This window comes from Dermacentor albipictus, unplaced genomic scaffold (assembly GCF_038994185.2).
Source record: "Dermacentor albipictus isolate Rhodes 1998 colony unplaced genomic scaffold, USDA_Dalb.pri_finalv2 scaffold_25, whole genome shotgun sequence".
Classification (NCBI taxonomy): Eukaryota; Metazoa; Arthropoda; class Arachnida; order Ixodida; family Ixodidae; genus Dermacentor; species Dermacentor albipictus.
In genome coordinates, this window is record NW_027225579.1 from 803,975 (window position 1) to 829,868 (window position 25,894).

General features: G+C 45.9%; 1 pseudogene; it reads right to left on the reverse strand.

Annotated features, from left to right (window-relative positions):
• Positions 1–23,995, reverse strand: part of LOC135914822 (collagen alpha-1(XV) chain-like) — a 131,386-nt pseudogene extending 107,391 nt beyond the window's left edge.
• Between the last annotated feature and the right edge of the window lie 1,899 nt (positions 23,996–25,894).

Genomic DNA, 25,894 nt, shown 5'->3' on the forward strand with positions numbered 1-25,894 from the left:
TTAATGCTCGCAGTACAATATAGTACTTGTGCGTATGCATGTGTCAGCATTCCTATTAATCAAAGACCACGTGGACACAACACGAGCCTCAGACAGTTAACGTTTCTGTACGGCGTCTGCAAGACGCCTCAAATCCCCGCATCCGAATTTCTGCGTGGATCACACGCGCTGAGCGAATGGAACACGGGCCACCGGCCTTCTGGATATGTGTGATCCTTTCACCCACAAGCAGCACCATCTGCCTTAATCCGGTCTCAATCCAACGTATCCAACTCAAACGCACAAAAGGCACCATTATTGATAGCGAAAGTGTGGCTTCCTGAGGCTGCTATCACAGACGGGAGCTGGTCTTTCTACTCATTTCACAAAGCATCCAAACTTTAGCTGCTACAACTGCGTCACTATCCCAGCGGGTCGTGTGCAGACAGAAGGCACATGACAAAAATTGATGCCAAAGATTGAATGAATCGGTGAGTACTCTGTTACAGCAGAAACTGAGGGTAGGTTGTAGCATCTCGCATTTATTTACTCGCCCTAATGCACCTTGTTTCTTATTCCCTCTCGGGGGCACTGTGATTTGTTGATGCTGCTACCGTTTTCATCAAGCCAAAACTGATAATGCGGAGGCACATCCGATTACCGGCAAGGGTTACGATGGAGTGTGGCACAGAGATGTCGTGCGCCAGGAGGACATCGCGAATAGGTGTGACGACATAGTCGACATCAGGCACGATTGCCTTTGAGGTCAATTGGACGAAGGTCAGGGCTTCTGGAGGTAAGCGAACAAATGCTGCAGTGCAGGGGGTGTTTGGTTGTTCGGGGCGAACATCTGAAAGAAGAGGAAGCTCGAGGCACAGTGTACCGGGGGAACAGTCGATGAGGACAGAATGCGTTGTCAGAAAGTCCAGCCCGAAGATTAGGTGATGAGGGCAACTGGTGAGCACGGTGAAAGGGCTGGAACTTGGCGGCCAGCAACTCCTATGCGAGCAGTGTACATACTTCCGGCAGCAACAGCAACAGCAACATTGGCGACGCGTAGGGCTTGAGAGATGGCAGGCGCAAGAACTTTTTTGACGTGACGACATAGGTTAGCGTACTTTACGGACACTCAATTAGGTTCGTGTTGGTGAGGAGTGTCAACAGAGGATTTGGACAGGACAAACGTGATGCAGCAATATTCTTGCTATAGTATTTTAAGAAGATTAGACTCACGATACCTGGTGGCACAACTAGAAGAAAAGTGAACGCATTGATGTATTTGTCTGCTTGGTTGATCGTTCATTATTTCAAACATTCAGTGCAAGTGACTCATTCTGCCTAGTTTGGTCCCTTCAAACCTGCTTGAGAACTAGTTTTCACCAGTAAATGAGCAACTGAAACCATTATGTAACTATATAATAACTATTAAACTGCATGTTACTGCACGAGAATATGCACTATACACTTATCAAACATAAGCTGGTTACCTTAGGGCATGCATTTCAGTCATAAGAAAGAGCATGGCTATCGCATAGCGTGCAACGAGTGCACTGGCAGCAACAAACATTGCACAAAATATGATGTGCTAACACCTACACCACATGCCCCTACTCTACCAAATATGATAACAAGTCACGTGTTTCATAGGTACAATCCATGTCCATTACAATGGATCCGCATACAGTAAAAGCTCGTTAATTCGAACCGCATGGGGAAGCCGCTTCAGTTCGAATTAACGAAAGTTCGAACTAACGAAAGTGAAGGAGAGCAACAGTACACTGCGATTTGGAAGCAGTAGGGCATGTCAGAAATTTGGCGAGTCAAAAAGTGATGGCGTGTGCCACGGGCACACGCCATCTTCGAGTCGAAGCTCTGGGTCAGACTGGGCCACACCACCGATGTCCAATGAAACGAACGTTAGCCGAGGCTTAACACCATCACAATGAATCGCGACGGCCGATGCCTCCTAAGCTGAAAACAGAGGTGCACAACCGATGAAGAGTGCCGAGACAAAGCCGCTGAACATGTGAAGGTGGCGAAGGCCCTGATTCGTTGGTTCTTGATTGCAAGCGCAGCTGCGATGTACTTGATCCGCTGTGTTTTGGCGCTTGCCGTGCCATCTCCGCACAGAATTAACAGCTGTAGAAGATTTGCGAAGCCTCCGAGATTCGCAGCGGGCAAGAAGTCTAGGAGGTTACGTAGAAAGGAGAGGCGTCAGCCGCCGCTGCCTTCTGGCTGACCGCGCGTCGGTTAGATTTTTTTCTGATTTTGCCTTCTCTCGCCGTTCTCTCCGTTTCGGAGGCAATACAGCCTTGTGTGTAGGCAGTAGGCGCGTTTCTCTGGCCGTGTGCCAGGCGAGCGTAGTTCGAATTATCCGTGAGGGAACCTTCTCGTGTTCGAATTAACGGACTTCTTTATACACACTTCTGTGGAGCTTGGCCGGACCAAATCGTACAGTTCGAATTATCCATAAATTCGAATTATTGAAGTTCGAATTAACGAGCTTTCACTGTATAACATAGTCTTGGATATAACAGACCATCCTTGTCACTTAGTTTGGTCTGCATGTTATCAATGCAACGAAGTCCACTTTAATGGACCGAGCTATAATGTAATATGTATCAGCTTCAAAGGACAAATTTTGTCTATATGGTGAAAATACAATGTACTTTGCTACGGCAATGCATGCAAGCAGCAGTGCACTGCGCGCAGCTATTTCTGACCGCTTGCAGAATTTGCAAAAATGCCCATTTTCAAATGAGCGAATAAATAGAGGCCAGCTTCCCACATTGGCAGGCCGCACAACCTATGCTGGTGGAGAGCTTTCAGGTCAACCATGTAAGCGGCCATCCGCTGCCCACTGCTGTCGGAACAGTGCCAAGCAAGTGCCGATGGTACCGCTTAGCCTAACCACCTTCAAAGCAAAGCCGTAGCTGCGCTGCTTCATAAAGAACTGAACGATCACAAAACGCATTGCTATGAGAACGCTTCATTTCTCATCACATGGATTTCTAAAAAAAAAAGTTAAGGTGGGCTGCTATTCTTGGCGTCCAGACTGTGAGGCGGATGCATCAGTCAAGCTGCCTCAAATGCAGTGCACTCGTCGCCATACGCGGGCTCTGATTTGAACTTGCCTCGTACCACAGCTCTCATTCGTGCTACAGATTTGACAGTGGTCATCGCTTGTAACTAAAAATAAAGTGAAGATATCAGTTTATTTACCGGCCGCTATTTCGCATGAAAAACAAACTGCAGCCAATGTTTGTGTCATTGGTGGCAGCCGAATAGTTCTTCACTATTGTCTGGAAAATCACAGACAAGAACACAGACAGGAAGACAGACAGGAACCACTACATCATGGTCAGGATAGGATGCGGTCGCCAACTTCAATGAATATGTCCCTGGTAAGGCCATTCTGCTTCTACTCCACGCACATCTTTGAAAACAACGAATTGTGGGAGGAAATCATGAAAGAGATGATTAGTCGAATGAAAGTATATGCTGCAGACCCCCTCATAATCCAACAGCTAGAGGCATTGCAATTGGGTAGCCACAGTCACATGCCATCTCCATGCAGCAGTCATCGTCAGCCTGGTTACGCTCACTGCAGGGCAAAGGCCCCTCGCATGCTTCTCCAACTACCCCGGTCATGTACTATTTGTGGTCATGCTGTCCCTCCAAATTTCTTAATCTCATCTGCTCACCTAACTTTCTGCCGCCCCCTGCTACGTTTCCCTTCCCTTGGAGTCCAGTCCGTTACCCTTAATGACCATCGGTTACCTTCCCTTCTCATTACATGTCCTGCCCATGCCCACATCTTTTTCTTGATTTCAACTAAGATGTCATTAACTCGCGTTTCTTCCCTCACCCAATCTGCTCTTTTCTTATCCCTTAATGTTACACCTATCATTCTTACTTCCATAGCTTGTTACGTCGTCCTCAGCTTAAGTAGAACCCTTTTCGTAAGCCTCCAGGTTTCTGCCCGGTACGTGAGTACAGGTAAGACACAGCTGTTCTATACTTTTCTCTTGTGGGATAATGGCAACCTGCGGTTCATGATCTGAGAATGCCTGCCAAATGCACCCCAGCCGATCCTTATTCTTCTGATAATTTCAGTCTCATGATCCGGATCTGCGGTCACTACCTGTCCTTAGTAGATGTGTTCCTTTACCACATTCAGTGCATCGCTACCTATCGTAAACTGCTGTTCTCTTCCGAGACTGTTAAACATTACTTTAGTTTTCTGCAGATTAAGTTTTAGACCCGCCCGTCTGCTTTGCTTCTCCAGGTCAGTGAGCATGCATTGCTATTGGTCCCCTGAGTTACTAAGCAAGGCAATATCATCAGCGGTCATCATCAGTGCCAAACAAAACCCCACATTAGTAGATCATCGACAAGCTTCCCATGTAGTGATCCTTCAGCAAAAACTAAGCAGAATCCCATGCTTAGTATGATTTCCCCACACACAGTGGTCAAAGTTAAAGCCTCCGTAAGCTGAGTGATACCCACGTTGCTTTTCTTCGAGACCAACAGTTCAACAGGTTTCTCCTTCATGCATAAATTCGCGTCATGCGCATCGTCATCACGCCGTCGGACACCTGTCGTTGAAGCATCGAATGCACTTACTGCTTCCTTGTAGTATGTGCGACCCGCCACCTAGTTTCAAGTCACGCGATTCTTCTATGAAGCTCATTCCACAGCCCATGCTTCACGCAATTGCTTCGTTCAGGTATGGTAGCTCGAATTTGCCATGCACATGCCTATCACTGGAAGCGCACAGTGAAGCCACGTCTACTGCAGCATCGCCCAGTGATCGAGCATCCAGGATTCCAAGCTGCATTAACTCAGACTGTGGTACCATTCACGCCAGTCAGGGAAAGAATGCCGCTTGAATACCTTCTTCCGCAAGCGGGATAGCCGAAAGTGGACGTGGAGGAGCCCGAACGGCGAGACTAGAAATGAAATTGACTTCATACTCTGCGGTAACCCTGGCATCATACAAGATGTGGACGTGCTCGGCAAAGTGCGCTGCAGTGACCACAGGATGTTAAGAACTCGAATTAGCCTAGACCTGAGGAGGGAACGGAAGAAACTGGTACACAAGAAGCCGATTAATGAGTTGGCGGTAAGAGGGAAAATAGAAGAATTCCAGATCAAGCTACAGAACAGGTATTCAGCTTTAACTCAGGAAGAGGACCTTAGTGTTGAAACAATGAACGACAATCTTGCGGGCATCATTAAGGAGTGTGCAATGGAAGTCGGTGGTAACTCCATTAGACAGGGTACGAGCAAACTATCGCAGGAGACGAAAGATCTGATCAAGAAACGCCAATGTATGAAAGCCTCTAACACTACAGCTAGAATAGAACTAGTTAGAATAGAATAGAAATAGAATAGTTAATCAGCAAGCGTAAGACAGCTGACATAAGGAAGTGTAATATGGATAAAATTGAACATGCTCTCAGGAACGGAGGAAGCCTAAAAACAGTGAAGAAGAAACTAGGAATCGGCAAGAATCAGATGTATGCGTTAAGAGACAAAGCTGGCAATATCATTACTAATATGGATGAGATAGTTCAAGTGGCTGAGGAGTTCTATAGACATTTATACAGTACTAGTGGCAACCACGGCGATAATGGAAGGGAAAATAGTATAGAGGAATTCGAAGTCCCAAAGGTAACGCCGGAAGAAGTAAAGAAAGCCTTGGGAGATATGCAAAGGGGGAAGGCGGCTGGGGAGGATCAGGTAACAGCAGATTTGTTGAAGGACGGTGGACAGATTGTTCTAGAGAAACTGGCCACCCTGTATACGCAATGCCTCATGACCTCGAGCGTACCGGAATCTTGGAAAAACGCTAACATAATCCTAATTCATAAGAAAGGAGACGCCAAAGACTTGAAAAATTATAGACCGATCAGCTTACTGTCCGTTGCCTACAAACTATTTACTAAGGTAATCGCAAATAGAATCAGGAACACCTTAGACTTCTGTCAAGCAAAGGACCAGGCAGGATTCCGTAAAGGCTACTCAACAATAGATCATATTCACACTATCAATCAGGTAATAGAGAAATGTGCGGAATATAACCAACCCTTATATATAGCTTTCATTGATTACGAGAAAGCGTTTGATTCTGTCGAAACTTCAGCAGTCATGGAGGCATTACGGAATCAGTGTGTAGACGAGCCGTATATAAAAATACTGAAAGATATCTATAGCGGCTCCACAGCCACCATAGTCCTCCATAAAGCAAGCAACAAAATCCCAATAAAGAAAGGCATAAGGCAGGGAGATACGATCTCTCCAATGCTATTCACAGCATGTTTACAGGAGGTATTCAGAGACCTGGATTGGGAAGAATTGGGGATAAAAGTTAATGGAGAGTACCTTAGTAACTTGCGATTCGCTGATGATATTGCCTTGCTTAGTAACTCAGGGGACCAATTGCAATGCATGCTCACTGACCTGGAGAGGCAAAGCAGAAGAGTGGGTCTAAAAAGTAATCTGCAGAAAACTAAAGTAATGTTTAACAGTCTCGGAAAACAACAGCAATTTACAATAGGCAGCGAGGCACTGGAAGTCGTAAGGGAATACACCTACTTGGGGCAGGTAGTTACGGCGGATCCGGATCATGAGACGGAAATAATTAGGAGAATAAGAATGGGCTGGGGTGCGTTTGGCAGGCATTCTCAGATCATGAGCAGCAGGTTGCCATTATCCCTCAAGAGAAAAGTATATAACAGCTGTGTCTTACCAGTACTCACCTACGGGGCAGAAACCTGGAGGCTTACGAAAAGAGTTCTACTCAAATTGAGGACGACGCAACGAGCTATGGAAAGAAGAATGATAGGTGTAACGTTAAAGGATAAGAAAAGAGCAGATTGGGTAAGGGAACAAACGCGAGTTAATGACATCTTAGTTGAAATCAAGAAAAAGAAATGGGCATGGGCAGGACATGTAATGAGGAGGGAAGATAACCGATGGTCATTAAGGGTTACGGACTGGATTCCAAGGGAAGGGAAGCGTAGCAGGGGGCGGCAGAAAGTTAGGTGGGCGGATGAGATTAAGAAGTTTGCAGGGACGGCGTGGCCACAATTAGTACATGACCGGGGTCGTTGGAGAAATATTGGAGAGGCCTTTGCCCTGCAGTGGGCGTAACCAGGCTGATGATGATGATGATGATGATGAATACTTCTAGCAGTGATATGAAGCAGACTGCCTTCCCGCCAAGGCAACGAAAGGAAACCACCACCAACGTGTTCTCTTTTCATAAGGAAGACAATCCACTTTCAGCAGCAGTGGATGAACCACGTACATTGGGAGACCAAGCCACTTCGAAACACAAATGTTTTTCCGTGCATGGCACCCAAATGAGCTGCTGCCCCTGCAGAATTGTCGCAGGCACCAAGTGCTGCACCCTGCCATATGACAGTAGCACCGATTCATTATCGCGTCACAGCAGCCTCAGAAGAGCCTCCTGTAATGCCTGGCACAATGCTTTTGCCACCAGACAACTTTTCCAAAAGCACGCAATGCACCAGCGACCCACAGATTACCGTGTCAATCTGCGAAAAAAATCAAAGGCCAATTCTGATGGAAACACTACCTCAGCAACTCCCGTCGCAACATCAGAAACATCAACATCAACTCCATCAACAACTTCAAAAGCATAACGACTTCAATACAGACAATGGCTGTCGCTGGAAACACAAATGCATTCCTGAAATATGTGTTCGTTTATACTTGGCACATTTGAGAGCACTACCATTGTGGTACACAAGCGGGCATGTCACATCCTTCTTTTCATATTTTGTAGGCTTTCTTTAGAATGCAGAAAAGGTTATTACGTAATAACTGGGAGTTAGATGCTGGTGAAATTGATGCCTTCTAAAATGGTCTATACTTTCGCACAGGAAATTTTGTTCTGAAGTTAATAATTGCAAAGTTGGTTCATTATTAATCTTTACTAATTATACAATCAAGCAGAATACAAAAATAGTGAGACTTACTTCATACAATAGCCAACAACATGCATTCGGTCCTGTCTATGTAAAGCGCTTTCGCGTATTTTTAAGCCTTGGCTAAAGTTAGCTGGGACACCCTGTACACTACAGCCAAACCTCGATATATTGAACACGGATATATTTAATTATTGCGTATATCGAACACTTTCCATATCACCTGGAAAATCGCATGCATTTCTTATTTCGAACGGGGTAGGACGTAAAATGGACATACATGTATCAAACTCTGCCACCCCAGACCACGGGCGCTCTGTTTACAGGCGGTGAGCTTTCTCGCAAAACGCTCCAAGATAGTGGTGGCACGATGGTTGTTCCCGACTGCTGCGCACTATAGATCCACACATCGATCGCATCGAGGGCGCCATTTGAAGTTAGCGGCATATACACGCAGCAGCTTGGCTAGTTCGACAACGCCAATGACGCATTGCATTTGACACACTGACTCCTCCTCGGTGCCACGCCTCGCAAGAACTCCTGGGGCTCTATTCTCGACACGCATGGCGGCTGCACGGCCGCCATTATCCGCCATGTTTACTCTCTGATTGGCTGTCGAAAGGTCACGTGTTTTGAAATTTGTGCCGGGAAGCGGAAGTATTGCAAAATGCAATTTTGCGTTTTCATCAAGATGACGAAACGTGACGTGGTGCTGCAAATGTTATGGACTAATACATTTTTTTGGTCCTTGGCAGATATATTGTGACGTTAGCGCTTCAAAAAGAATGTGAGCGGTAGCGTGCAGAAGCCAGTGCAATGCATCTGCAATTGCGCGAATATGTGGTGGCGATTCAAGATATGCGCCATGCCAGCTTGCTGATTGGCTGAAGGAATATCTCATGAGGAGCGTCACAGGAAGGGCTGTTTCGTAAACGTCATTTTGACGATGCGTGACGTTGCGCAGGGCCGCCATTGCTGAGATTTTCCGCCATAATTTTTGCTGCGACGAGCCGCGCGAATTATGCTAATGGGCAGCCATATGCAATGGCAGCCGAGAGGAATGCGTATCGCCACGTTTTCCCCGTCGTTTGGCGCCACGAAAATCTTTTGTTCATAACGCGTGCTCATAGTATTTGCATCGCTCTCGGGTGGTGTTGGCATTTGTGTTTTGGGCCATCGTTTTTTAAAAGAATGCGTAAATACGAAATAATATTGGTTGAATATAGCAAACTTTCAGCAATGTTGTCCACTTTTCACTGCTGCATTTGTATTGTAATCGAGATTAATGCCTTTTCGCACAATCAAAAGTTATGACAACGGCCTCTTTCTAACTTATAAAAAGAAATGTACGCAAGGCGGCGCCTTGAAGTTTCCTCCCGCGGTGCGAGTAACCAGCGAAATGAACAAGAGATGGCAGCGCCGGCGCTTGCGTCGCTCTAGTGGATATCTCTGGCGCGCGCAACGCTATCGGTGATATGCGGCCGTTTCTCAGCCAGCCGAGTTGGGCTGAGTCACTTGCGTTTCACGAAATAGCGATAACGTGGCCTAGAACGTGCACGCATCACCACTGGTAGGTCGCGTATGTTGTCTCAAGAAGGAAAACAAGCGCGTTGGCTCCAACATGCGATGACTCATTCCATTTTCCAGGGACACGCATCCAGTGGCGTAGCCAGAAATTTCGTTCGGGGGGGGGCTCACTTTGCAGCTCAGCCTGCTCCTTAGAAAATTAGTCGAGGGATCAGTATATATATATATATATATATATATATATATATATATATATATATCTGTCATTCAACAACCTTGTTTACATTTTTGTACATATGCAACGACCAGGGGAAAATCTCAATGACGCTTTCCTTTGTTAGAATGTATTGCGCAGGAGCAGCTGTCACCGGTTGTGCATTGAGAGTAATTGCTCCGAAATTATAGTCGCAACAGAGAGCACATATGAAAAGCAGGAGTTCTGCAACATATACGAGGGCGAGTCAAATGAAAGTGAGCCAAAGCGAATATATGACAAACGGGGTACTTTATTTAAAAGTAGTCACCATGAGTATTTAGACACTTGTCCTACTAACGAGTCGCGTAATTCCCGTCTCATGAAGCTCCTTGGGTTGCTGCCTCGAAAATCTGTAAATGACTAAACGTCACCTTCCGACACGAATCTGGTTCCCTTGAGCAGTTTCTTCAAATTTTACCAAATGTGGAAGACGCAAGGCAACAGGTCTGGGCTGCATGAGGGATGTTGCAGCATTTCCCACTTGAACTTTGCCAGTTTTGTATTAACCACATTAGCGACGTGGGAACACGCAATGTCGTGAAGCAAGATGTCCCCAATGCTCAATTTTCCACGTCGTTTGTTCTTAATTGCGACACGCAGCCGATCCGATCTTTCGCAATATCTTAAACGATTTAGAGTCTCTCCAGGTTTAGAAAATTCGAGCAATAGTGGCCCCTAACGATCTAACAAGAAGTCAGCGCTTCTCCGGCATAAATGATGGCCTTTGTTTACCTTGGGAGTGGTGAATTCAAATGTTCCCACTGTAAGCTTTGCCGTAGTGTTTCAGGCTAGTAGTAGCGGCGCCATGAGTCATCCCCGGTCACAATTGCAGACAAAAAGTCGTCACCCTCATCTGGGGTTCTTTGACGTGCACTTAAATCTAAGTACACGGGTGTTTTCGCATTTCGTCTCCATCGAAATGCAGCCGCCGTGACCGGGATTCTATTCCCCCGACCTCGTGCTCAGCAGCCGAACACCATAGCCACTGAGCAACCACGGCCTTTTCAATTGCGTTGGGGGTGATTGCACGGTGGCTTTGGCCCGGCCATGGATCGTCTTTGTAACTTTCATGTGCTTCTTTGAACAGTTTGCTACAATGCTTCACAGTGGCGAATGACACGCAATGTTCAACGCATACGGCAGCTATACGGCGAATAATTTCTTTTTGGGAAACATCTTCATTTGTCAAAAACCTCACGATACCAAGCTGTTCAACTTTTGAAGTGTCCATTATGTCACGCAACCATATTCAACCCTGTGTATGAGAGCATTAAAGAACATTTAACCTCACCTGTGCATGTCACTTGTAAATGAGATGCGTATGTGCTACGCGTATGCCTCGAAAATAATGAACCGAACCATTATTGCGCGGGGCGGGTTGTCTCACTTTCATTTGACTCGCCTTCGTACATTAGAAATGCGAAGATACAATGGAATGTACAAATGTGAAGATACAGCTTGATACAGGGCAAAAAATTGTCACTGGAAACAATGTTCACTGCGCATATGCACAACACCTCGCAACAAGATATTTAAATATACGCATAAGTCACCAATAAATCTACGTACCTATGAAAAAGTCACTATATATAATGCGTCAAACAAGGCAAATAAACAGGTTGCGCAACCACAGATTCACAGATCACAGCACCCCCCCCCCCCCCTCCCTCCACTCCCAAAATGTATCGCGTTCGACGAAAGGCGGCGCGCTTCCTCCCCGCTTTTCTCCCTTGCGCACACAAGACTCAGCCACCATCGTCGGCTCACCCCCTCCCCTTCCCCCCCGCACGCTTTCACTCGCACATAGAGCATGTGGCGCGCGGTCACGATGTTATCGCCCTTGGCCGTTATTTATACGGAACATGAGGGCAACGACAGGAATATACCTGGATTCTTCATAGAGCTGCTATCGCAATAATAAAATAGTATCCGGCAACTGAAGCGTCCCGTCGCCCATTACTTTCCGCGAAAGAAGTAACAAAATCGAACTTTCACCTTGCGAAAATTCGTTGCGCCGCAACAATGTGTTCTTTTTTTTGTGGGCGGGGGGTGGCGAAATAGAATAACGCAATGGAAAGCATGTTGGCTACAATCGAATGCCTACTTTGGGCACCTAGTGTGGCTACCGAAGGAATATCGAAGAAAACGTGTGACGCTTGGTCCTGAGAAAACCATACGCGTACTGCTCGGTATCCTACACCGGCGAGACAAAATTTTCCGGAGAGGTTGCGCTCAAGCGAACGCCTTGCAATCCATCGAGTCCCCGCAGTGCTGGCAGTGAGCGACTATGCATTGTTTCTTTTCCTCGTCTGCTAGCCAGAAGAGAGAGAGTAAAACTTTATTAATGTAAATAAAACAAGGCACGATGGTTGGAGCCCCTATTCCAGGGCCCCACTGGCACGAGCCAGACAACGTCCAAAACTCTGCCAGGCGAAAATGCAGTCGGCCAGAGAAAAACAAACGCGCATCCAAGTGCGCCGCGCGGTTATCGATGCAGCACGAGAAAAACCCATGCGCTCTGGCTGGATCGGCAGACCGCGGGTTGCGAGAAAAAAAGAAGAAAAAGAAATGAGAAAGAGGCTCAATATATCCTCGCGAATAAAAGTCTAGGTAGAAAAATAAATAAGAACTTAGTTACAATGGTGGCTTTAGTGTCTTGACATGGATGCTTTGGTGCAGGTGAAAAAAAAATTTATATTCTTTTCTGTGACCTGAGGGCACAAATAACCACCACAACGCTTTGTCTCATCGGACCTCGCTGCGTGCTTTGTCAACTTGTTTGATAGTGTGTTGATTTGGCTTGTCTCGTTGTATGGCCCGATGTACGACTTTAGAAAAGTCGATGCACCTTTGGCGTCAAATGTATTAACAAACAGCATTAAACCCACAAAGTTCCGGAATTGAAAATCTAAAGCACGACTTTGAAAATGTCAATGGACCTTTCGCATCAAAATGTTGTGAGAACCTTATACCCACAACGTTTCAGAATTGAAATCCAAGCGCTCCGTAGATTCCGCGGCCTCCGCGAGCTGCCCAGACGAGCCCGCTCGCCTTCAAAACGCCCTTGAAATTTTGTGCCCGGTGGGGCTCCATGCGTTACGATATGCGACTCCCGATGCATGGGCGTTGCCCCGAAATCCAGCCCGATTTAGCAATGTTCGAGCTAAAATGTCTTTTCGAGCGTCAATTAAGGACATTCTAGACAAAATCGAGCATGATTTCTGGCGCCGGGAGTTGTTTTGGTCGGCGGCACATGACAGCACGAAAACATTTCGGGGGGGGGCTGAAGCCCCATAAGCCCCCCCCCTGGCTACGCCCCTGCACGCATCCGAGCTACTGAAGCAGACGACGGCTTGTACGCAGCAGACGACGGAAGCGAGAAGCGTTTTCGACAGAATAATCATACGCTTTGAGATAGCTGCTTTATTTTTACTGCGGAGGAAAACTGTTTTGCTTTACCGATAACGCTACATTGAGTGCCCTCATTTCAGTTCCTTAGGCGAAACGTCAAGTTGGCGTCACGTTACGTAAGCAAAACCGGGCCACCAGCGCCATTTTGTTTGCGTCGCGCCTACGTCACGCATCGAAGAAAATGGCGGAATGTCCAGAATAGCGCCCCTAGTTTGCATCCGTAAAGATGCGCGCGCATGCTCAGTGGGCTCACTCATGGATGCTTTGGCAGACGGCACTTAAACAGTATTTTAAAATGATTTGATTAAAAAACGTAGAGATTGCAGCAAAAGTAGCAGCCAAATGAAGATGCTGCTGAGGTTGATGTTGAAAACGCTGATGTTGCGCCGCTCCCGACTTCGACTGTGACTGTAGCTGCTTTGGCCCTTCTATGCCGCTACTGCGGCGCAATAGAGGGCACCGGCCTATCGCTTGTGGATCATTTAGACTATGTTGAGGACTCCGTGTTTAAGCATGCGGCTGGCAATAAGAAGCAGCCTGCATGGCTACAGTACTTTCAGCTAAATAAATAAATACTTTGTCTTAAGCTTCAAATAAGTATTTACTGCACCACCATTAGGGCGCTATCGGGGATCGTTGTTCGGGGCGTTCATTTGGTTGTGCCAAGCACGACTGGCCTAGGCCGCACCGACTTCACATGGACAAAGTCGGTGCTGCCTAGGCTAAAATTGTGTGCGGTGCAATCGATCGTGCGCACCCCGCTGATGAAGCCAGCGCGACCTAGGCCAATTGCTCGCGGCGCAACCACAAACGCGCTCCGAACAACGATTCCCAATCGCACCCTTGGTTCATTGATTGATTTGCAGAAGTTTTTGACGTGTTCTTTAGGTAATATCATATATCGAATTCTGGCTATATGGAACTATTTCGCGATCACCGTGCTGTTAAATATATTAAGGTTCAACTTATTTCTCAATGGTAATAAACATTCTTAGTTGAAAATCAGTGGTCATCTATGACTGCCCAGGTGGCACTGTCACAATTTTGAGAGCACAGGCAGGCAAAAGAAGTGCAGTTGCCGCAGGATGAAGTAGCCAGTAAATGAGAAATCTACCGGGAGAAACAGTCTATAGTTCAAATGCTGGTGCAAGTAAAGATAAAAGGTGAAAGTGAATGTTTGTTGTCAGAAATACGTGAGAAAAATAACGCCGCCCCAAGAATATTTTGGAACCACGTTAAACTATTAGGCAGGAAGTCAACAACAATGCAACACCATGTCCTACACGAAGATGGAAACAGACTGGAAGGAGAAGTGGCAATAAATTACATCTGAAGAATAACAGCCTAATCTTTCGAAGGCAATGACGAGGTTGTACTTGAAGAAAAAAAGAGCATGAAAGAGACCCAGGTGGAAAGGAGCTGGTGCTGACTAAGTTCGACTGGAAGAAGACCGAATAGAAAATTCCTAAGCACACAGCCACAGGACTAGACGAGGTTCTGGTTAGGCTGATTAATGAACTAGGACCAAAAAGTAAGGAAGCTCTGATAAAAGCAGCGGAAAGGACATTAAAAGATAGACCAATACCAGGCAGCAGGTGAAAAAGTAGAACTAATTTAAAGAGGCAAGGGGGTGAAAGAGAGAATTCACTCATATAGACCGTTGACTATTACATCAGCATTATGCAGGTTAGCAATGCAAGCAATTATGTTGAAGCTGCAAGCATGGGCAGAGAATAATGGCATTTTGGTAGAATTTCAGAATGGCTACAGAATAGGCAGGCGTTTGGATGATAACTTATTTGTACTAACTCAGTGTATTGAAATATCAAGAGTAGAAAGCAAACCGTTGTTTGTGGCCTTTTTAGACATCACAGGCGCACATGACAACGCAGACTGCAACACTTTGTGCTGTATTCTGGAAGGGGAAGGCTTAGGTGACAAATGTATAGCTTTTGAGAGAGATTTACCTAGAAAATACCGTTTGCGTTGAATGGGAAGGGATGAGGAGCGAGGAGAAAGTTCATATCAACAAGGGACTCAGGCAGGGGTGCGCTTTGTCCCCATTGCTGTTTATAATATACATGGTGATGATGGAGAGGGCGCTAGACGGAAGCAATATCGGGTTTAATGCCTCATGCAAACAAGCGGGTACAGTAGTAGGGCAGCAGCTTCCAGGTTTATTTTATGCGGATGACATTGTGTTGCTAGCTAACAAGCAAAGTGATTTTCAACGTCTGGCTAATATCTGTGGACAGGAAGGCGAGAATTTAGGCTTGAAATATAGTGTTAAAAATCATGTGTTATGGTATTCAATAAAAACAGTGAACAGACAGTGGCAATACAGGGCCAGGAAATACCTTGGGTAAAAGAATATAGACACCTTGGTATATGGATAAACAAAGGCAATAGATATATGCAAACACAGGAAAAAACTATAACAGTAAAGGGGAAGGGAAATGCAACCATAATGAAACAGAGTTTTATGGGAATACACTACGTACGAGGTCATCCGAGGTATGTGGAAAGGTGTAATGGTTCCAGGACTTACTTTTGGAAATGCGGTTGTTTGCTTGAAATCAGGGGTACAATCAGGAGTCAATAGGAGCCAAAGGTCAGTGGGACGCCTCGCATTGGGTGCTCACGGGAAGACTACAAATGAAGCTATGCAGGGTGATATGGATTGGAGGAGTTTTGAAGTGAGGGAAGCTCACAGTAAAACTGATTATGAAGAACGACTGAGGAATATAAAAGAAATTAAATGAGCTGGCACAGTGTTGAGGTATCTGTATAGAAAAAACATTGATTCACATTGGGGGAAAAGAACTAAGAAGCTTACCAACAAGTACACGGCTTGTAGGGTGGGAAACACAGAAGCAAGGAACGTCAAGCGGAAAGTCAGAGATGCTGAAATAATCTCATGGGTGGCGCAATGCAAAAGAAACCTGCCATAATTAACTACTTAGGAGGAAAAAACAAAATCAGCAAAGAAACAATTTATGGTAACTCAAAGGAAAGCTCATTACTTTTCGAAGCAGGATCAGGATGCCTGAGGCCACGTATGTATAAAGCGGTATATAAGAAGGAAGACGAAGCATGTGCTTGCTGCGGTAAAGCTAGGGAAACTATGGAGCATGTTTTATTAGAGTGTGACGACGTCTACCCAGTGGTTGATTTGGGCACCACTGGCCTCCTTGAAGCTGTTGGGTTCAGCGAGAGCAGAGGGAAAGTAAACATGTCCGCAATAGAGATTAGTAATAGGTGAATGGAGGATTGGTGGAAGAAAAGTAGAGAAACGTAGGGAGATGTACAAAAACAACGTTCACAACAGGGGGTGAGAAACTTTGATTATGGGACTTCATCGTGCTTTTTTTCCCCTTTTTTTGCCTCTTTTTAACCTAGGTAGGCCAGGCCATTAGGCAGTAAAATAGCAAGAGCTTGGTGGCGCAACCCACTGCCCTGCTCCAAAGGGGACGCTCACAACATCCATCGATCCATCCATCCCGCAGAACGAACAAGCCCAATCTTCGACTTTACTAAGCATTTGAAACCAATGAACAGTGCATGTCTAACAAAACTAGGTGACGAGTTTGAATTGTCCCAATTTACTAAATTAACAGGTGTCAAAGTTAACAAGGTTGAGTTATTTACAACTTTACAAATTTTCCAAGGCTGCAAAGGTTTGGTACATTTGAAGAGATGAGAGTTCAGTAAGTGTTTCTTACTTTGACAGAGAATGCGTTGTACAGTGTGTGCTGCTTTATGTCCACATAGAGCGAAAGTTACTGATACTGTTTTGACGGGTTGGGTCAGAGTACTTTACAGTGGTAGAAATATTGTGCAAGGCAGAAATAGAGGTTTATTTCACTGCCAGGCCAGCTCCAACTCAAACAAGCCTAACGACTAGAGTCTGTATGTACTCAAAAGTATGATTTGTATACTGACTTTCATGCCTTCAATGTGCTGTTTCATGGCCAGTCATAGGTGCACATAGCGTGGAAACTAGGTAAACTTTCTTTAACTTCACGTTCGTTGTATAAAAAGCCGCAAATTACACCTTGCCGAGAGACAGTGATTGTGAACAGCTGCCAATCTGACAAATCGTAACTACCCACTAAGGTCATAGAAGTTAGCCGGAACATTTTATCCCATAATACTTCATAAACTAACAAATGTATCACAGTCTGTAGAACAGTGTTTTCATATACGGTTGCACAAAGGATATTTCCGTACAAATTCTATCACTGAATGTGCTTGGAAGCAGCTTAACATAACAAAGATTCCACACTGATCTTTCACAATATTTGAGTGAATAAAGTGATGTCCTCACTCCATGCAATCAGTAAAAGTGATGCAACAAAGCTTACCTCATCCATAGTCAACATGTAGCGTGAGTAATCAAGGGTTGCACCAAGCCTCTTCAGCTGGCCAAGAATGCTGGCCTGTTTCCTGCATGGTCAGCAAGGCTGGATCTTTAGGCAGCAAAGAAGTGCATCTTAACCACCAAAAATAGGCGCTAAAAACTCCTTATAGGCATTATGCAGACAAATAGAAGCTCCGTAAAATGACATAAAGTTGAGCAAGTTAGAACCAGGTTTGAAAGATTAGCTGTATCAAATGCCTTAGACTCTAAAAGCGTGCTGTATTGTTATTGGTGTTCATTGTGTATCCATGCTTTAGTACACCAGAACCTCGTTCATACATTTTGAAGAAAAAAAAAACACGAGAAAAAACGTACTAACCGGGAAAACATATGATCTGAAATAACTAAAAAAAATTTGACAAACTCAACTGCTGTTGACACCTATGTAATGCAAAGCGTCGCACGGATTGTTGCAACACAAGACGCGGACAAACGTCAAGCTGGTAGTGCTCCGGTGCCCTAAGATGCGTTTTGTTGTTTTCCTATTGCGTGGTGTTTCAACAGGGCGACAGAAAACCGAAATGAAATCAAGCTGATGGGCAACACCGGATGCCGCCGAAATAAAATGTGATGCCCACATCGTACCACCTGCAGGAAAAAACTACGGCGCATTTGAATTACAGTGGAACCTCTTTATTGCGAACAACACATTAACAAACTTTTTAGATAAAATAACTTTTCAGAACTCCCCTGCTGACTTCTTATAGTTTCAATGTAAAATTACTGTATTTTAGTACTACGAACTTCTGAATACCAAACTTTTGAGAATAACTATCGTTATTCAGCTTCCCTGTGATGTTAACAATGCCTCAGTGCTACAAACTAATATTTACAAATCTGGGGTCTTTTTAATTTCCGTGTATCCTTCACAGCAGCCGAAACAGTAGGCTAGCAGACAACAAGGCACAGAGAGCAGATGCCGTGGCACATGGATTCGGAAAACCCCAGACGGTGCTCAAGAAAAAAAAGAATGCAGACGATTGGAGGAAGTGATGCATCAGGTTTTGCGAGTGCATGCTCCGCCCAGAAAAGTGTCGCGTAGCAACGGAGGCATATCTCTTTCGTTCACTCTTCGTTCTGTGTGCGCCTCTTCCTTTCGCACTTCTTCCTGCGGCCGTACTAGCTACGCGCGTCGTGAAATGTAACTTCTGGACTCATGGGGATGCCACACGGTCACACCTTGCACTTTTCAGACACATCACTCTTATTATACGGTGATACGGTGGTGCGTGGCAGTGGAATCAATGGAAAATAGCAACAGAGCGTTCTGATAGCCAACAGCGATGTTTTCGTGGGTGACAACTTATGAACCGGTGGATTGACGGGCGGAACAATGAATTTTGGGTCCTTCACTATAACGATCTTTCAGAATACCGAACAAGTTACTGCGGTCCCTTGAAGTTCGTAATATCGAGATTTCACTGTTTCGCCTACTAAAAGCGTGCAGTACGCTACCAATAGCACTACGCACCATGTGCTGTAAACCAGATAAGATGCTTATCGCAATAGGTTTGGTGGCGATGGCTGTGAATGCAGTGTGCGACGACCTGGGCGGAGAATTGCTAGTAAAGTCGAGCCCACATATGACGGCCCCACGTAAGACTAACTTTTGCTTAAAACGAACAAGAGTCGTGCAACCATCAAAATATATATTATTTTAATGGCATGAAACCGCACATATAACGAACATCTTAGAGCCGTGCCAATAAGCTAGAGCGAACGGATGCTGTAAACCCACCGCTGCGATGCGAAATAAGGATGACTTCTGACTCCTTTGCACGCACGGTCTGTTTTCCCAAGTCTCATCGTAGGTGAACTATCCTTTTCATGCCCCCCCGCTACCCTCTTTCCGCCGTTGTGTGCTGCCCGTAAGTGCCAGCGTGTGACTTCCAAGATCAACTCCGCACCCCTCTTCTCATTCTTTCTTGCACTCCTTCATTATCTCTACGCGCGCGTTACGGCGCCGGCTAAAGTTCAGAAGTTTTGTTTTCTGGCCGTTACTGCAAAGCAGGCCTCGTTACATTAGTCTCCATGCTTCCTCACTTCCACGCTTCACTCTAGTCGGGCCCAAGTTGTATTTCAGGATGGCGGACGGGAATGCCGTGCCTGCCGAGGTCACGAAACGAAAAGCACTGAACATCGCAACGAAGGAAGTGTGTCAAGGTATTCAAGTTGGTGAACAAGTAAAACCTGTCTAAATCAACCATCTCGACGTTTCTAAACAACCAGGAAAAGATTGCCAGCTCTGCTGCTGGCTCGACGAATAGAAAGCGCCTGCGGAAGGCCACGTATGCAGACGTAGAGGATGCGCTGCTTAAAGCTACATGGAGCAGGACATGTATAACACTGATGAGCCTGCATTATGTTATCAGATGCTGCTGGACAAGACGCATGCCATGAAAGGCGACACGTGTGCTGGCGGCAAGCAGAGTAAAGTGCGTGTTACAGTACTTCTGCGTACTAATATGGATGGCTGTGAGCGACGCACGCCCTTTGTAATTGGAAAATCAAAGAAATTACGTCACTTTCGGAGCTGTGTACCTGTGCGCTACAGGCACAATACTAAGGTGTGGATGACGCGCAATTTATCCGCAGAGTGGGTGGGCCAGTTTGACTGTGACATGCGGAGGCAAGGAAAGCGCATGCTGCTCGTGCTCGACAATTGCTGAGCACGCAACGTGTGAATTTCTCTGACAGCAGCTACTCTACTTTTCCTGCTGCCCAATACCACTTCGAAATTGCAGCTGCTTGATTTGGACCTAATATGTGCATTTAGAGCATAATATAGGCGACGCATTGCGGATCGCTTGCTCATTGCTTTTGACCGTACGGCTGCCAACTTGCCGCACCGAGTTTCACTGCATTCAGCCGATGAGATGGCGAAGGCGGCCTGGGCAGAGGCGACGGCCGCTTGCGTGCGAAACTGTTTCTGCAAGGCCAGCTTCGTCGACACAGTGCCTGATGCCGAGCCTGATGCCTCCGAAGACGATCAGCCCGGCGGCGATTAGTGGCAGTTCGTCGTCGACTCCAACTGGGTGCCTACGACACTGGTTGGAATGACTTTATTTCTGCTGATGAAGACGCTGATATTGCGGAACAGTGCACGGAAGAGGGCATCGCTTGCGAAGTGTGGGCGGGGAGCGACATGGTGGGGGGAATCGGACGACGACGAAAATTTGGATCCAGCACCCATAAGCGCACCTGTAGCAATGGGCTACATAGAGAGCCTCAGGCAACTTGTCTATGCCAAGCCCCTCGGAGAGGAGCACGCTTTTGCTTTAAATAAACTGGAGACTGCCCTCATCGAATCTGCACTGCAGAAACAGGTGAGCATCGCAAACTTGTTTGCAAAGAAATATATTTTTTGTATTTACTAGCCACTTTTTTTTCTTTTTAAGCTGTTGTCCACTTACTACGAACTTCGGGGTATAACGAACAGACACCGCGTAACGCTCAGGTTCGTTATAAGCGGGCTCGACTGAACCAGAATAGGAGACTGTGCATGCCTTCGTTTTCGCGTGAGACGGGCTGCATCTACCGTTTTCAATCGCGCAAGCATCGTGCCTTTTCTTGTTCATGTGGGATCTAATGGCTGGAAAGTGTATACTATCGCAGTTTGCAGTAAGAAATGGTGGCGTGTTTCGGTTGCCGCCCATTAAACACGTGTACCATACTTCCAGCAGCACCACGCGCTGTGAAAAAGATGGGCCAAGATGCTCATCGCAACAGGACTGGCGGTGATAGGTGTGCATGCCGCGTGCGACGACCCTGGAGAAGGTTTGCTGGTACCGAAACTAGAAACAAAGTGTGCACCTGCATTTTCACGTGAAACGGGCGGGTGAGTATTGCGGTGAAGCTGCCACAGCAGGCAGCTGTATACTGTTTCCAATCACACGCACCTCGTGCATTTTCTTGTTTACATGGCATCTAGCTGCTGGAAAACGTATCATACGATTGCAGTTTTGTGACGCACTGAACGTTGGTGCCGAAAAATCATGTTTTCTAGAAATATATGAACAGGTAAAAAATGAGCGTAACTCTACTGGGTCTCTCTTTTTTTCCTCGATTGCAAATGTTGGCGCCAGGAAAACGTATGCAATATTAGGAAACGTATCAACAAGGTTGTACTGTATTGCCTAACCTATCAAACCATGAAGCCCATTAATTTTGGTTTATTCTAAGTGCATGCAAGCTGTTTCACAGCAACGAAATGAAATGCCAATTTGTAGCAGTGACTGGACAGAGGTCTTTCAACACAAAGCAAATACTAATGCCAATAAATAGAATAGTTTTCCTTATTTTAAAGTTGCTGAATTCAAAAGCTTTGTAATTACACTACCAAGGCTTTATATTCCCAGCTTACCAATTCAAGATTAGGAAAAATAATAAAGTTTTGTTCTTTTGAATCCACTTGTCAATCCTTCCTACATCAGTGCAGAGCATTGGAAAAGTATATTTATTATTATTTGAAAATTTTCACAGCACTCCATTCCAATGTTTCAAATATTTTAACAACTATACATACTTGTTATGCAAGAAACACAGCTCTTCACATACTCTCCCAGAATATTGCTAAGACATAAGGGACTCCAAACATCCAAACGATCCACAAGCTGACGACAAAACGTACAACGCAATACAACTCGTACGCACAGTGGCCAACCATCACTATGGCCTCAAAGAAGATAATCTGCTGTGTGTCATACACGCGTTCGTCCTATGTCACTTTACATACGTCGCAGCAATGCACAAGCATAAAAAATCGGAGCGTGACAAGCTCAATGCTCTCATGCGACAGGTAGTGAAGGGGCTCTTCGGGTCCCGATCACCACGCCGACGTATCGACTCCTCGCGCTTGGGGTGCACAATGCGCTCGAGGAGATCGCTGAGGCTCAGGAGAGAGCGCAGATGATACGACTGACGATGACCAAGACCGGCCGTCACACCTTGCGCGAGCAAGGTTTCATCCCACCGAACACCCAGGATCCACCGGAGTTTACGCCGGTTCCGCGCGAACTCCGCGACCTGATCACGATCGCACCCATTCCGCGACATGTACATCCGGAACACAATCGAAGCAGGCACCTAGCCCGGGCCACTGCATTCCTCAAACACATAAACAAGAAAGCGGACGACCTCGCATTCGTGGACGCTGCTGCCTACCGATGCAACCGAGCCGTCGCCGCGGTAGCGGCCTCGACTTCACAACGGACTTTAAATGCCGTCACGGTACGCACACGTGACCCGGAGGTGGCGGAGCCAGTGGCCATAGCCCTGGCAATGCTCAACGATAAGCGGAAGACAATATTCAGCGACTCTAGACCGGCCATCAAAGCGTTCGAGAGAGGAGTAGTCTCCGACAAGGCGTTACGCGTCCTCCGCGGCGCTGATCCGAGCACCCTCAAACACCGCCCCTTCATCTGTTTCCCGCTCACCTGGGTCGGATCCAGGGCACCCAGCCCAACCTCATCCAGACAGCCCACAACGCTGCGCGCGCGCTTACCGACCGCGCTTTCACCCCCAGGCAACCAGGTCTCGATGAGTTGGAGGCGAACAGGGACGCCCCAGCAACGTATAATGAAATCACGAAACACTTTTACTTGGGACGACGTCTCTTTCCGCCCCCGCACCCCAAACTGAACAGCCCACAGGCGCTAACGCTACGCTTGTTGCAGACACATACTTATCCAAACCTCGCCACCTTACAAATCACCTACCTGGACGTTTACCCCGACAATGCGTGCCCCTCGTGCGGGGTGACTGCGACACTCGCACATGTGCTCTGGGAGTGCAGAAACGCTCCACCCGACTCTACCTCCGACAAGTGGAAGACCATACAAAGCCCGCTCCTACAAGACCAGCAATGGGCCGTCCAGCAAACTCGCGCAGCGGCCGCCAGGTACTTCCTGTCGGTCCCTGCGTGGGAGACTCCCACTGCGCACTGACGTGCGTCCTGCAGGACGTTTATTAAAGTTTTTTCCAACCCAATAAGGGACTACGCTAAGGTGAATCAGTAAATGAGAGAGACATTAGCCATGTTTTTAATGATTTACATAAAGTTAGCACAACACTTTGCCCCCAACTCCTTCTAGGAGAAAAACTTCTGGCCTGTTGGTAACACTATGGCATTCCTTAAGGCTATTAAACATTGTGTGAAGATCACATTGTGTGAAGTGCACTGAAGTCAACACGGTTGCTGTGCCAAAAAAATTTAGTTTATCAGGCATCAGGAATACCAGAAAGTGAAGTGACCAGGGGACCACAAAGGTACCTGTGACTCAACTGCTTCTTCCATGCGTGAGCTGCCTCTAGGAATGGCTGACGTCCCAGTTGCTGCCGTGTGAGCCCCTGGTCAGCCCAGATCTTCTTCTTCTCCACCACCATCTGGGTGGCGATCCCTGCGCGGTCACAGCCGGGCACCCACACCACTCGCTTGCCGCACATGCGATGCCTACACAACAGAGAAATGGGGGAGGAGGATCCCCAAGATTATGTATGCAATTGGGGCAGTTTACCACTGCAGAATGGCACAAGTCGCTGTACATTAACACTGCCATCTGTGACATTATGCACCACCCTGTTGATCCACAACACCACCCCCGCTCTATCTACCACCATCACCGTTTTATCCACGTCCACAGAGCCTGGGGACACTAAATTGTTTCAGAATGGCAGGGTACATAGCTGGAAAGTTTTCATTTTTCCAGGGAAGGCTTGACCAGTTCCCCAAATCATATATATATATATATATATATATATATATATATATATATATATATATATATATATATATATATATATATATATATATATATTCGGGGGAGGTTGGGCTTGACAAGTTTTTCAAACCCTATATTATTACTAATTTTGAATGAGTCATTAGCATTGCCTACTGGAAAGCCAAGCAATGCTGAGACACATGCACACTCAGGTGCACATCACATGCCGTTAATAAAAGACGCTGCCGAAGGGGTCACTGAAGTCTGCAGGTTATTCCAGGATCAGAAAACACGCGAAGCAATTTGAAGTGAGGTGAATGTACAGCAACATATTCATTCTCGAGGCATAGGCTATCCATACCATTAAAAATATTTGTTCGTTGGCTCCCTTTTTCTCTTTAAAAAACATAATAAACTTTGTCGTGTGTATGAATTAAAATATATTGCCTGTGCACGGTTTTCGCAGTGGAAATTAGAAAAATTTTGAGGAGAGAAAATACGGATGAGGTAGCTACCGCTGGTACTTTTATTGCCCTTGTCCTCCTATTGTCCAAATTCGCACAAATAAAGCGAAACTATGACTTAAAAGCCATGCACGTGCACATCAACGACGATGCAGTAGGCTTGTAGCCACAATAAAATTTTAAGTGAAAAGGTAGAGGCAACTCAAAAGTAACCTCAAATGAAGTGGGTAACAGAACTCCAGTAATGACACTTTAAGGAGGAGGCTTGGGCCCTGGAGCTTCCTAATAGTCAGCGCCTACGGTTGAGTATACTGTATTTATTTAAACGGATATATGAAAGAAGATTTTATCCCCTTATAATGGTGACGACTACAACTTTTAACTTCGGGATATAGAGGATAAAATATCTAGAGAAATATAAGAGAAGGGAGAAATAAAAGAAGACACGTGCAACACAATGCACGCATCTGAAGTACACAAGCTGGCATGGCATTAGTACGCGTTTGAGATCTCAACGTCTACAGAAGATAACATACATACAAACACTTACAGATGTAACTGCGTAGCCATCCATAGAAAGATGCATAAGAAAAATACAAAAATAATTCTTTATTTGCATTTTTGCAGGGGGTAAAGGTTGGCTTTAAGTTTTGTACAAGCTGTGTGGAGCAGCTCCTCACAAACTAGCAACACAAAAACCCAGGACAGGCAGAGTGAAAACAGAGGCACAGAAATCTAGAAGCACTTGCGAACCAGTAGCTTGGCAAGCTCATGGTAATAAAAGATATATGGAAGTGACACGCAGGTATTTCGCTTTTGTCACATGCTTTGCAAGTTGCCAAGATTAGGTCAAAACACTGGAAGAGTGACACTTTTACATGGCCTCTTACCTTAAAGGGACATTAAAGTAAAAAATTAAGTCAAGCTAAAGTGACAAATTAGTGTTTGAGACTCTCTAAGGCTTTAATATTATTGTGAACAGGGCCTTAATATACAAGAAACTGAGGTACTAAATGCAGGACGTGATTAGAGACTCACCCGGGAAATTAAAGCACTTGCCCGATGATGAAAGCATTCCGCAGTTAAATCTTGTCGCTAGTACTTAACCACTCATTGCAGAAAGCATCCTTGTATAAGAATAAATAGCTACTTGTCCGGTT